Consider the following 14,693-nt stretch of genomic DNA (forward strand, 5'->3'; position numbering starts at 1 on the left):
CTCATGGTATTGGCTAAAGCTCTAACTATATAAGGAGGTGAATATTAAAGTGCTAACTGTGCATGTGAAAGGGTTTTTGATGAATACTTCAATCTAAATTATATTTGCATTGTAAGGGCCATAGTTGACACATAGATCTGAAATAATTATGCACAGATGAATAAAATGGTGGATCATGACCATGAGACCTGAAATGTCTTTCCATTGTATGATCTGCTCATAGATTGACTAGATCTAAGTATTGATGCATGTTTTTATCTCTGAATATTATGATCTAGGTCTTTTTGAAGTTATAAAGAGTTGTGTAATTTTAGATCAAAATTTGAAGATATGTATGTAGGTTGGTCTAGCTTAAGTCGCGTATACACATGGGTTCGTTTCTTCAATGTCGCGTACATAAAGGAAGTGTTTTTTTCATAAATGATTGATCAATTTGATCAGTGCTACTATATCTCTGTTGTCTGTCAATGATGTCCTCATGTTGATCTGGGTTGAGTGATAATGTCTGAAGTAGAACTGATTGAACGATGAAGTTGAATTTGATTACATATTGATTGGTTGAAAAGATTATTGACGCTGCTAATTGTATGAGGGTTTGTAAGCTAATAGAATATTTCAGAATAAATCTGGTCAACTCTTTTTCTGATTCAGAATTACAAGTTTTTAGTATATTGAGATCTGTATGCAAGTTGCTCTACAGAAAAGTGCATATACATGCGGGTTTCCTTAAGTGAAGCAGAGTATACATGTTGGCCTATGAATGATCAGGACCATCACAGTTTATTCTGTGTGTTGATGCAGTATTCTGAGTTCAGTTCCGTGTTCTGGTTATAATGATCTCATTGTTATGTTTGAATTAACTTGGTGTTTGCTTCAGTTGATATACAAGTTGTGATGTATTAAAGTAGGTGGATCTAATGTGAAAATTTATGAAATGTGGTCCATGGATGTTGTTGAGGGTTGGATCCTTCAGTGAGGAAGTTGAAGATTCCTACCAGTAGTAGCTGGTAATTAGATTAGGGGGTTGGAGCTCCTTTGCAGTAGGATATGGAGAATGAGTGAAGGTTGCAGCCTTCAATGGGTGGGTGCTTGCGTACTGGCATGAGTCTGCACCAGTACAAGAATGTAAAAAGTTTTTGATATTAATAAGTTTGAAGACTGAGACGACAACAACAGTGGTTTTCTCCCACATTGGCTTTCCACCTTAAATCCTGGTGTTCATGTGTGTTTCTTATGCATGATACTTTATTTTGTTTTACTGCACCTTCTTACTACTTATCAAATGTCTGATAAATCTCTTACATTCTGGTTTAAGTTTAACAAACAAAGAATAAGCCGTTTTACAAGTTTACTAAGCATACACTAGTTTATTTTACAATAGTTGCGTACATATGCGAGTTGGGGTCAGTAAAGTCGCGAACATATTTGAGAAAAATAAATAAATAAAAATAAATATTATTATGAGTTTTTAAAATACTGATTCACCCCACTCTTAGTATTTTTCCTAACAAGATATATATATGTGTGTGTGTGTGTGTGGGGGGGGGGGGGGGGGGGGGGGGGAAGGGGGTGTTAATTTTGTAAAAGATTATAATTATTCTCATCATTATTTAATTTTACAAAACAATATAATAACCTATAGAAAATTTAATATATTTTTAAAAATCAACAATAGTTATTGAAAATGTTTATGGAAATCAATTTGCATACTTCATGCTATGCGATTCATGATATGTGAGGGACTAATAAGACATTATTATTGTATTTGGATAGGACTTGATTCTCCACTGCAATACAAAATTACAAATAACATAGTACCTCAATTTACCAATTAGTAAAACTTAATTTAATTTAGCTATATTTAAATTAAGCGGCATGGACTAGCTACTATGTAGCACTTGTCTTATTCATGTTTGAAAAACAAGAAATCCATCTTTTATCCTACTTTAAAATTTATTGTGTAAACTCAGTGCAGTTTTAAATTGATTTATTGTCCAAGCTCAACACAGGTTTGACCATCTAAAGTTAGCACAGTTTTTATCATATCTTTGTGTCTCACTTCATTTTTGTACTGCATATTGTCTAAAGTCTTCAAAAGGGTTTGTCCAAAGTCATCAAGAGGGTTTGATCATGTAAACTCAATGCAAGTTTCAAAGTGATTTATTAGTCAATTACACCTCCACTCTCTCTTCTCCTCTAAGTTGTATTGACTCCTTTAGATGCAAAGAGTGTTAAATGCCTCACACTCACATCCCATTTTCTCAAATCCCTGAATTCATAAACTAAGTAAGCTTAATTACATAGCATCAATTTCACTTATTTTAATCGTGTTTGAAAAACAACAAATCCATATAATCCTATTTTAAAATTGTGGGTGGATCAATTATACCAAACTAAAGTCATTGTATAACTCAACACTACAAATATATGTGCTTTTAATATTTAGTCATATATAATTTTTTGGGCAAGCATTTGAGAGCATTTTTAATTTAATTATCGACCATTTTTAATATAATAATACAATCAACCATTTTATATATATATATATATATATATATATATAACCAACTTTATATAGATATATAATTTATAAAATTTAACTTTGCAAAAAACCACTTAGGGTTTATAATTTTCCTGCACCAAGTTGATTTAGATAGGTTATTGTTAAAGCTAAGAAAACACGTTTATAACATTGTAATAGTTGCATTTATCACAAATGCTTGCCTAATAGTATTATATGTAAATATTAATATCATTTTAATTGATTCCCTTATAGTATCAATTTGGTGACTATTATGAAAGGGAAATCAATTTACTTCTTAGTAAATACCTTGACGTTGAGTCTTATATGTGAAGATATTTTCATTTAACATAAACATTTGTTCATTTAATTTTAGTTCTCTTTATTATTCATCCATTAAATTCATTTATCTTCCTCTGCTCTTATTAGCATCATTGAGTGCGATTTCAATTTCATTTACGATAAAGGCTTACTTTCATTTAAATTTATGTCTTTATTTTCCATCTATGAACAAAGTAGATTATTATATTTCAATTTTGTCTTTTTTTCTCAAATATTATCTCGACACTCTTTAGTTATACCTAAGTTGCTTAAACTTAGGCTCCGAATATGTTGGATTTAAATATATCTGAAACCCAAAAATAATTCAAAGAATACAATTTCTCCTAAAAGATCATCTTTTCATGAGATTTTTCATTGAATGATTAAGATAGCACTGATATATTTACTCGCAGAATTGTTGTGAAGCATCAAAATATTTTCAACAATCATTTTTAGTATGAGATCAGCCTTTTGATTGCCACATTTTATAATTCTAGAGTGTAAAAATTTGGGGAACTATTCAAAATAGTATCCAATACATTGTAACCACCCCTCCCATATTTACCCAATTTCACAAGCCTACTAGGGTAAACATGAGACAAGCGTCACTATGACATGACCCGACCTCCCAATTCCAGTTAAGGAAGTGGGGACTACAAACTGACCACAAACTGACATCCTACAGGGACTATAGATCACCTAGGAGTTGAAGTTAAAACCCAAGTGGTCAATCTCTGAGCTAGAACCTTGTTTCAGTGACTTAGACCCACAACCACACCCTTGACAATACTTCCATGTGGTTTTTAGGCTATAACCACACTCACAAGCTGACCTCCATGCGGTTATGGCCTAAACTCCTCAATTCCGAGCATGCGGTCTCAGAATTTGTGCCACCTTTCAGGCCAACCTCTAAATCGCTACCCTTAATTGTCTAAGACTTTCCAGAATCATTCTTAAAATGATGTCAAATCTAAAAACTCAATCTTGAATAAAAACTCGACCCAGATTGCCTAAAACCCACTAGAAATTTCATCAAACACACAGAAAGCATGTAAGCTACAGGTCATGAATTCATATATGATCATATTAGTTTGGGATTCATTTGAGAATGACCAAGAAGGATGTATGTCCTTTCCACATATCTGCAACAACATTTGTCAGTCCATACATTCATCGACCAATAAATAACTAAACAATTCATTACAAGAGCCATAGATAATACACATCATATAACCAGAAAATAAATAGCATAAAAACCATTGAAGCTCAACCATAATATCACCAGCATAGTCACTACAAATTCTCATAGATCACAATAGGAAAATGTCTCATATTAACATATAAAAATTACAGTGAAGTCAGGGACTTCCACATACCCAACCATAGATTGAGTTGAACCAAATATCTTTTTCATCCAATCACTTCTGCGCCATATTCCAAGTAGGAATATGGGATCTTATGGAATAAAGCAAGACAAACCAATGAGTGCTTCGAGAGGCCAAACCATCTCAACACTAACTAGATCAGTCTCTTCCCAAGTTGTCTAGGGTTCCAGGAACAAGTTACTCAATCCATAGCCTTCCAGGGCTCCAAAAAGTTTGTCCAACCTCGCTCCATGCACTAGTAACTCAACCCACCAAGGGTTCCAAAGAATTTGTCCCAACCTAGGCTCTAGGACTAGTAACTCAACCCAAGTTGTTCCAGGGCTTCCACAGCACTTATTCCAACACACAACCATAAGGAACCTGAGTACCAACCATAAAACAATAGGTGGGAAAACCCACAAAACCATGGCTATCAAGGAAATGGAAAGGCAAGGCTAAAACCACTGTCAATCCAAACAAATCTCCATGCCAATGACAACATATAACCAAAAAAACACATGCGTATACCATGCATCTAGAAATCAACAAGGAAATCACACATGCAACCTGTAAGTGGCAAAGAAATCTAATTTTAGGTATTGATCCAACTATTCCCTTGTGCTTTCCTACTTTCATTTGCCTTCTTTCTCCAATCCAAGTGAATACTAGAGTGCTAAAGCATGCTCCAATAATTCTCTAAGTGTACAAGAGTATGAGAGAGTGAGAGAATGGAAGATATCTCAACCCAAAGATTATAAAACGGATAACAAATGACCCTCAGAAGCCCTTTTATCATTGAGGCCTTTACTTTCTTCACTTTTGTTCATTTTTCCTTCAATTTCCTCTCATGCAAATCTGTGTCTCTTCACCTTCATTTTCTCCTATCTTCCTGTATTTCATAACTACAAATTCATTTATTTCCTCTTTGCCTTTTCTAATGCATTTGTCAGTTTCCATAGTCATTTATTAATCACAAGTGATACCCACTAAAGTGCTTTTCCCAACATCCATCTTGGAATATGTGTCCCATGACCTTGGTATTATTATATTTACATGGAAAAGAAACCAGGGGTTGTTACAAACCCCTCCCCCTTGGGGTAACACCATCCCCAGTGTTCTATGACACCTAGGACCAACAAACCATTGAAAAATAAAACATACTACCATGGAACTTTATAACATTGCTCAATGCATTATTTACAATGAACAACTATGACAAATCATGACCAACATAACAAACATGACAATAACACCACTTATTGGAGGTTTATAACACAAGTCATTTTTGTATCTACAACAACATCTATATATGCATATACATATACATATACCAAAAAACTCATTTTCTTGAACCAACAAATAATGAAGGATATGAATCTCACATTTGATCAGTCATCTATCATTTAGCTTCATTGAGCCCAAAGTGCTTCCACTACACTTTAACCTTTTGAATTATTTTTTCCTGAAATATGAGTTGTTTCCACTGCAACATGCATTGCATTTTTGGATATAATTCTCCCACTGGTTCCACCTGCAATACAGACTAGTCAATCATGTGATCAACATCTTGGACATACTTATTAAGAAATGAAACATGGAAAACATCACGGACTTTCATTGTTAGAGGCATTGCAAGTGATTAGGCCACTGGTCCAATCCTCCCAAGGATATCGAAAGGCCTGCAATATCGAGGTGTTCACTTGGCACATGACCGAATCCTCAAGGAGTTCCTCTTGGGCAATGAGAAGGCACACATGCTCCCCAACCTAAAACTCCTTAAATACCCTGTGTTGATCTGCATAACTCTTCTTCCTATCATATGCCACCTTGAAATTCCTCTTCATAACCTTCATTTCATGTTCCATATCTGCCAACATATTTGGTCTAATCAAAACCCTATTCGCTGGATCAGTCTAGCTGATAGGAGTATTAAAACTCTGCCCATAAAGTGCCTCAAACAAACTCATCTTCAAGGATTCTTAATAGTAACCCATTATTATATGAAAATTCCTCTAATGGAAGACACTCCTCCCACTTTTGTTTTTGATGCATCACATACATCCTCAACATATCCTCAAGAATCATGTTGATCCTCTCTATCTGTCCATCTTCCCGTGGATGATAAGCTATACTGAAGGCCAACTCTATCCCCAAACTTGTAAAGAACTCTTTCCAAAACTTGGAAGTCAACTTGGAATATTTTTCAGATAAAATCTTCTTAGGAACACCATGGACTCTCACTATCTCCCTGATGAAAATATTAGCTACCTCACTGGCTGAATTCGTAGACTTAACAGTGCAATAAGGTGAGCTACCTTACTTAACTTGTCAACCACAACCATGATGGAATCATGTTGTCTCAATGTCCTTAGGAAACTTCTAATAAAATCCATGGAAATGACCTCCCATTCCCACTTTGGAATGGAAATTGTATGTAATAGACCTCCTAGATGCTTACACTCTACTTTTACTTACTAACAGTCCAAACATCTCGCAACAAACTCAGCCACCTCTTTCTTGAAGTTTGTCCAATGATTATAATTTCTTAATTGTTTTCAATGTCTTCTAATATCCCAGGGGACTTGAATAAAACTTAACATGAAACTCCATCAAGATAATATTCTTGAGCTCACTATCATCTAGCAAATAAATCTCATTCATGAATATTACCAAGTCATATGCTATCAGATGATAATCCTCATCTCTATCACCCTACTATTGTAACTTGTGCCTCAGCTTCTAATACCTGTCATAATGTTTTCTTACCTGCAAGATATGCTCCTGTAAGTCTGTCCCATAAGAGCTCACTGCTACAATGTGATTCACCTGCACCCTTCTACTAAGAGCATCTACAACCCTATTCTCCTTTCCCTTGATGTACCTGATCTCGAAATCAAACTCATTGAGAGTAACCAACCATCTAGCTTACATGTCATTCAGATTGGGTTGGTAAAAAAACTTCCTCAGCCCACTGTGATCACTCATCAAGATTGAAACTCCTACAAAGAAGATAATGTATCCACATATTCAAGGCATGAATGATAGATTCCAACTCAATATCATGGGTCATGTCATTCTTCTTGTGCTCATTCAACTTCCTTGACTTATAGCATACTACCTGTCCTTCATGCACTAAGACTCCACCAAGTCCTCTCTTGCAATCATCTGTACATACCACAAACTCTTTGTCAGGATCTGCAATATTTAATACGGAAGCATTCATAAGCAAATGTTTCAATTGTTGAAAGCTAGTTGCACACTCCTCAGTCCATTCAAATTTTCTTCCCTTTTCACTGCAAGGATGTAATAGGATAGGAAATCCATTAGAGGTTCTTGATGAACCTCCTGTAATAACTTATTAGTCCCACGAATCATATGACTTCATCCACATTCGTAGGAGTTTCCCACTCCATGATAGATTTGATATTTACCAAGTCCGCTGCTATAGTTTCCTTGGAAACAACATGTTCCAAGTAATGAAATTTTGTCTTAAAGAAATTGCACTCATTAAGCTTAGCATAAAACTAATGCTCTCTCAAGAATTTTAACACCGATGCAAGGTGTTCTGCATCCTCTTCCTGATTCTTATAATATATCAATATGTCATCATTGAATACTATCACAAACTTGTCCAGATAAGGATGCATGACACTATTCATCAAACACATGCAAATAGATGGGTCATTAGTAAGACTAAAAGGAACTACTACAAACTCATAATGCCCATACCTAGTATAGAATGTGGTTTTGTAGATGTCCTCTTCTTTGGTGTGTACCTAATTCTATCTTGATCTCATGTCACTCTTTGAGAACACTGCTACTCTCTTCAACTGATCAAACAAACCGTTAATCTATGACAAATGATACATGTTCTTTATAGTCACCTTGTTCAACTGCCTATAATCAATGCATAACTTGAGAGTACCATCCTTCTTCTTCACAAACAATACTAGTGCACCCCAGGGTGACACACTTAGCCTAATGTATCCCTTATCAAGCATTTCCTTAAGCTACAACTTCAATTCCACTAAATCTTGAATGCTCATCATGTAAGGTGCCTTTGATGTTGGTGCTACTCCCGACATCAACTCAATAGACAAGTTCACTTCCCTATGAGGTGGTAACTTTGATATCTCTGCTGGAAATACATCCTAAAACTGTTGGAAAATTAAATACCTCTTCAAGACTTTAGCATCTTTAAAATCCTTCCCTTTGTCACTAAAAATATGAGTTGTAAACAATACACATCCTTTCCTCCTATTGTGCTTTGCCTGCATAGATGTAACCATTCTCACTAATGTAGGCTTCTTCTTACCCTACAATATTCTCTTCTCTCCATCATCATCCAAGCACTCAATAGCGCTCTTATAGCAATCTACCTTAGTCTTGTGAATGTAAAACCAATCCATGCCCAAATCATATTATACGATGCCAAAGGAAGCACATTTGGATGTGCTGACATAGACACACTATTTAGCTCAAATGCACAAGACCTCACCCAATGATGTAAGCTTTTCATGGTACCTATAGCCAACTGCACCAACCAATATTATACACTTATTTATTCAAGAAACACTTATTCACCAGGGAAGGAATAATATAACTATAGTTAGATCCAGGGTCAATCAAAATAGAAACAACTTGATCATAAAGCTTTCCTTCCATATCAATAATAGATTCCTGACGATCAACCTACCTATCATCCAATGTTGCATAAATTTGAGGAATAGTTTGTACAACATCCCTAAATGTTTGTGCTTCCTAAGCACTATAAATCTAAGTTCTTCCACCCTGATGATGTGGAAAACCTCTCCTGTGATGATCCTTTCCACAAGTCCAACATTACAAAGGTTTCCTACCATCACCCTTGTTCTTCTCCTTAGACTAAAATCCTTGTCCTCTATCAACAACATTGACTTTATGGTATGGCGTTGCATTCTCCTTATTACCTACATCCGCAGGGCTTCCTCACTTCTTATCCCATTTTCATATAGCCTTTTCATTACCTTTCCAACCCTGCTTCGGTTCATATTTATGCTTATACTTCTCATAACAATGCATAAACTTCCGAATTACTTCCTCCAATGTCCAAGTCTCATCATACTTAATTTGATCTTGAAATGTTGAAGGAAATCCACTAACAAATATTTTAACCTTCGTCTTCTCATCTTTAAGATATGGCACATACTTCAATAGCTCCAAAAGCTTAGTCATATACTCTTCATCTATCATAGATCCCATCCTTAACTCATATAACTCCTTAGACTTACCATCATGATATCCCTCTTACAAGTACTTTCTAAAAAGTATTTTGAAATCATGCCAACTCAACTCCTTTGTCTTCACTTTGAAATGCTTCACATCGTCCCACCAGATATCCGCTTTTCCCTTGAGACTGAAAATAGTAATCATGGCTTTCATATTCTCTGGATAATCGAGTACCTTGAAGAACTTCTTCATCCCAAGTACCCATTCTTCTACATCTTTCAGTTTCTTCAACTCTCCATCAAAGTTAGGAGGTTTGGCCTTCTTGAACTCATTTGACAAGTACTGCTTATGGTTCATCCTGTAAGGATGATAATGATGATGACCATGATGTCTATTTGGTCTAGAACTATAGTATAACCCATGACCACTACATCTCCTATCTGGTGTATCCATCCATCTACTACCTCTAACTATGTCATCCCTGTTTGACATGTGTCCTTCATGAGACCTGCTACCATATGCCATATTTTTCCTTTCCCCCCGTCCATAAATGATTCATGGTTATCCCTATCTCTGCAAATATGATGAAATATGAAGGATAAATGCATTGAACTCAACTTTTTTTTCCTGTTCTCTAGAAAGTCTTTCCTATGACTAAATGACTTGTCATTATTTTCTTTGCAACTCCTAATTTCTACCTTTAAACCTCTCAAGGTGTCTTCTATGTCAGGAGAGTACTCATCTCTTTGTTTCTCATATGATCTATAAAGAGAGTGACATGAAATTTAATCCACCATCTTTCTTTTCATCTCTAACCTTCCTCTTCCTGCAAAAATACCATGTCAGATAACCGAATATAAACATAATCCAACATACCTCAATGAAGTTCAAGGGAGGCTATCTCGTTTACATAGTCAATATGGATTAGCACAACATATGTATATATAATAAAATCAACATATCAATCATCTCAACATTAACATCATGATGACACAAGACCACAACAATGACCATCACAATGCATGAATAACAATGACATTCACCCATCCAGTCCAAGTGTTTGAACCTAAAAAATTTGATACCACCATATGGTATAAGATATCGCCTAAAGAGAATGGAACCAACTCTGATACCAACCTGTAACTTCCCCTCCCATATTTACCCAATTTCACATGCCTACCATGGTAAACATGAGATGAGTTTTACTATGATATGACTCGACCTCCCAGTCGTAGTTAAGGAAGTGGGCCTTACAAATCGACTAAAAAATGATATCCTACAGGGACTAAAGTTCACCCAGGAGTTGAAGAAACACCTTAGGTGGTCAATACCTGAACTGGAAACTTGTTTCAGTGACCTAGACCCACAACAACATCATTGAAACAAATTCCATCTTGTTATGAGGTTATAACCACACCCTCAAGCTTATCTCCATGCGGTTATGGCCTAAACTCTTCAGTTTTAAGCATGAGATCCCAGGATTTGTGCCACCTTATCAAGCCAACCTCCAGACCACTACCCAAAATTGTCTAACACCTCCCAAAATAATTCTTAACATGATGAAATAGCTAAAAATTCAATCTCGAATAAAAAAATTCACTTAAATTGCCTAGAACACACTATACATTTTGTCAGTCACATGGAAAGCATGTAAGCTATAGGTCATGAATTCATATCCAATCATAATAGTCTGAGAATCACCAAGAAGCCTCTATGGCCTCTCCATATAGCGGCAACAACACAATTCATGACAAGATCCATAAATAATACACATCATATAACTAGTATATAACCAAAGAATAACTAGCATAGAAACCATGGCAACTTAGCCATAATATCACTAGCATAATCAATACAGATGCTCATAGATCACAACAGGAAAATGTCTCATATTAACATATGTAAATTCCAACCAAGTCATGGACTTCCACGTACCACCCGACCACAAATTGGGTTGAACTAAATCTCTCTTCTAGCCAATAACCCCCACGCCATATTCCAAGCATGAATGTGGAATATCATTGAATAAAACTAAGACAAACCAACCAAGGCTTCCAAATTCCAAACCAACTCAACCTTCAACCATGAGGATTCCACCTCTATGTCCGGACATCATTAAAACCAACCAGATCAGTCTCTACCCAAGTTGTCTAGGGCTGCAAGAACTAGTAACTCAACCCACAACTTTCTAGGGATCCAGAGCATTTGTCCAACCCATCTCTAGGGACTAGTAACTAAACCCACCAAGGGCTCTAGAGTGTTTGTTCCAACCTAGGCTCTAGGACTAGTAACTCAAGCCAAGTTGTTACATGGCTTCCAGATCATTTATTCTAACCCACATCCATAACGAACCTAAGCACCAATTAGAAAACAACAAGTGGAAAAATACACAACACCATGGCTATCCAAGAAATGGAAAGGCAAGGCTAAAACCACTGTCAATCTAGGAAAATATCCATGCCAATGACAACACATAACTAGAAAATCACATGCATATATCATGCATCTAGAAATCAACAAAGAAATCACACATGCAACCTATTACCTGCAAAGCAATCTAGTTGTAGTTGTTGATGCAACTGTTCCTTGTGATTTCCTACTTTCCTTTACCTTCTTTATCCAATCCAAGTGAATACTAGATTCCTCCAAGAATGCTCTAATTGTGCAAGAGTATGAGAGAGTGAGAGAATGGAATATAGCTTAACCCAAAAAATGTCAAAATGCTCACAATTGATCCTCATAATCCTTTTTATCATTGAGGCCTCTATTTTCTCCATTTTCCTTCATTTTTCATTCAATTTCATCTCATGAAAATCTGTGTATTTTCACCTTCCTTTTCTCCTATCTTCCTTTATTTGATAAATCAAACATTAATTATTGCCTCTTTGCCTTTGCCAATGCCTTTTCCAATTTCCATAACCATTTATTAATCACAAGTGATACCCACTAAAGTGTTTTTCCCAAAATTTATCTTGGAATACATGTCCCATGACCTTGGTCTTATTTTATTTACATGGAAAATCAACCAGGTGTTGTTACATATATTGGGAAACTTGAATCTAAGGGGGCGAAACAAGATTGAGGGACAAGACAAATCTGAGCTAACTAGATGCAAAATTTAAGTAGATGATTTAGACGAGGCAAATATTAAAGCTCTTAAACATACAATAGACTTAAATTATGAATCTCAATGACCATCATAATAAGGCGATATACAACAAAACTTACACATCCCAAGTTAAGTATAATCTGATAACCAAATAATCTTTAAAATTGATAGCTCATACTTATACAAAACTCAAATTCAGAGGATTTGTTGTCTTCTACAAAATCTATAATGCTATTCAATATTACATATTGAATTAACATCATAGTTGACTTTAGTAGATAGTCCATGTTGGCCACAATACTAACATGTTAATATTAATATTAATCTTGATATTAATATTAACCTTGATACTAATGTTAACACTAATATTAGTATTAACATTAATATCAATATTAATGCTAACATTAACATTAATATTTGTATTAATATTAGTATTAACATTAATAATAATAGTAATATTAACATTAATATTAGCATTAATATTAGCATTAATATTAACATTGATATCATTATTAATGCTAATTTATTAAACCTAATTTCGATAGTGAACTTTAGTAGATAATTCATATTAACCGCATTACTAGCATATTAATATTAATATTAATCTTGATAGTAACATTAGCACTAATATTAACATTAGCATTAAGAATAATATTAATATTAACATTAATATTAGTATTATTATTAAAATCAACATTGATATTAGTGTTAATGTTAATATATTAGTAATATTAATATTAATACTACTATTAGTATTAATATTAATATTAATGTGTGTATAAAAATTAGTATTAATGTTAATATTAATGTTGGTATTAATACACTGTTAGCTGAAAAGGGTTCATAGTAGAAGTGAGGGATTTTGGTAAAAAATTTCTTGTCTTGTGTCTAATTCTATGAGGCATAAAAGAAGAGAAATTCTAGAAAGAAGCAAAATTATGTTCTTGTATTTTTTGAATGGATGCCACTGTTTTTCTTTATTTATTCTTTATTTTTGTAGAAGACAAAATAAAGGACATGAGTGAATCGGTCAAAGAAGAAACAATGTAGACCTTGACACCTCCTCGACAATGTCGTCAAAATGTGATGGCCCTCGATATCACAACAACAATGCTGCAACGCTAATAGTCTCTACTTTAATTATCAATCTATGGTTCATAAAAACTTAAGAAAATTCGACACTATATGTGCAACCGGAACTATATTTTTCCTCTTATAATCCCTATGCAAGTGAGAGATGTTGGATTGTAGGCTAGATGAACATAAATCTAGGCAAGTCGTCGGGCTAACTATGGTACCGGAAAATGAAATTTTAGAAGTAACTTTTTTTAAATGAAATTGTACACACCTAGGTTGATTGCAAGAAATGGAAAGAACGACTTTCTTGGAAATAACGGATTTGAAAAGTAAACCTAAAACCTATGTTGCCAAAGATAAAAATAACACTTAGAAAGCATACAATAAGATCATCTAAAGGAAATTTCATGAAATGTATATTTTTCTAAACTCCATTCTCAACACCTCAAACATGTTCTAATACATTAAGGAGACTAAATCAAGAGCTTTTTGCTAAATTGGGTGAAAGAAATAGACTATTTACAGACTGCTATAAGATTCCTTGTTTTTCTATAAGAGGATACCAACAAGCCTGTAAAATAGTTGAGATGTCAAATTAAGGTGAGGAAGGGGGTAAGAATGATGTAAAATAATATTATTCAACAAGTAAAGGCATGGGAAAATTAAGTCTAAGATTTATCATTACAGAACCAAAATTTGTCTACCCTTTATAATCTTAATCTTGGTTGCACAGTAAAACATGAAATTGTAAAAATTATAACAAAAAATGAAATGAAATGGAAAGAGACTTAAAGATGTACTGATAAGTGATATAAATAACCTAAGAGGTTGAAATTTTTTACTAATAACCTACAAATAATATTATCTCATAAAATTTCCTACTTAACCAAGCACAAAACTATCAAGTTGTAATTTCCAGAAATGTTAATTGAAAAGCTAAATAAGGAAAATGTAAATAATTGAAATAATAGCAACATAAGCACAAGAGAGAGGGCTCTAAATCTGCTAAGGTGGACCCAACCAAAGGATGCTCAGAGTCCTTGAAGAAGATCCAAGCTAAAAACTTAAATGAGGAACTGCTTCCATTAGCTGA

This window comes from Pinus tabuliformis, chromosome 4_2 (genome assembly GCF_031772625.1).
Source record: "Pinus tabuliformis cultivar Carrire ecotype Pingquan chromosome 4_2, CPIR1, whole genome shotgun sequence".
In the NCBI taxonomy this organism is placed as follows: Eukaryota; Viridiplantae; Streptophyta; class Pinopsida; order Pinales; family Pinaceae; genus Pinus; species Pinus tabuliformis.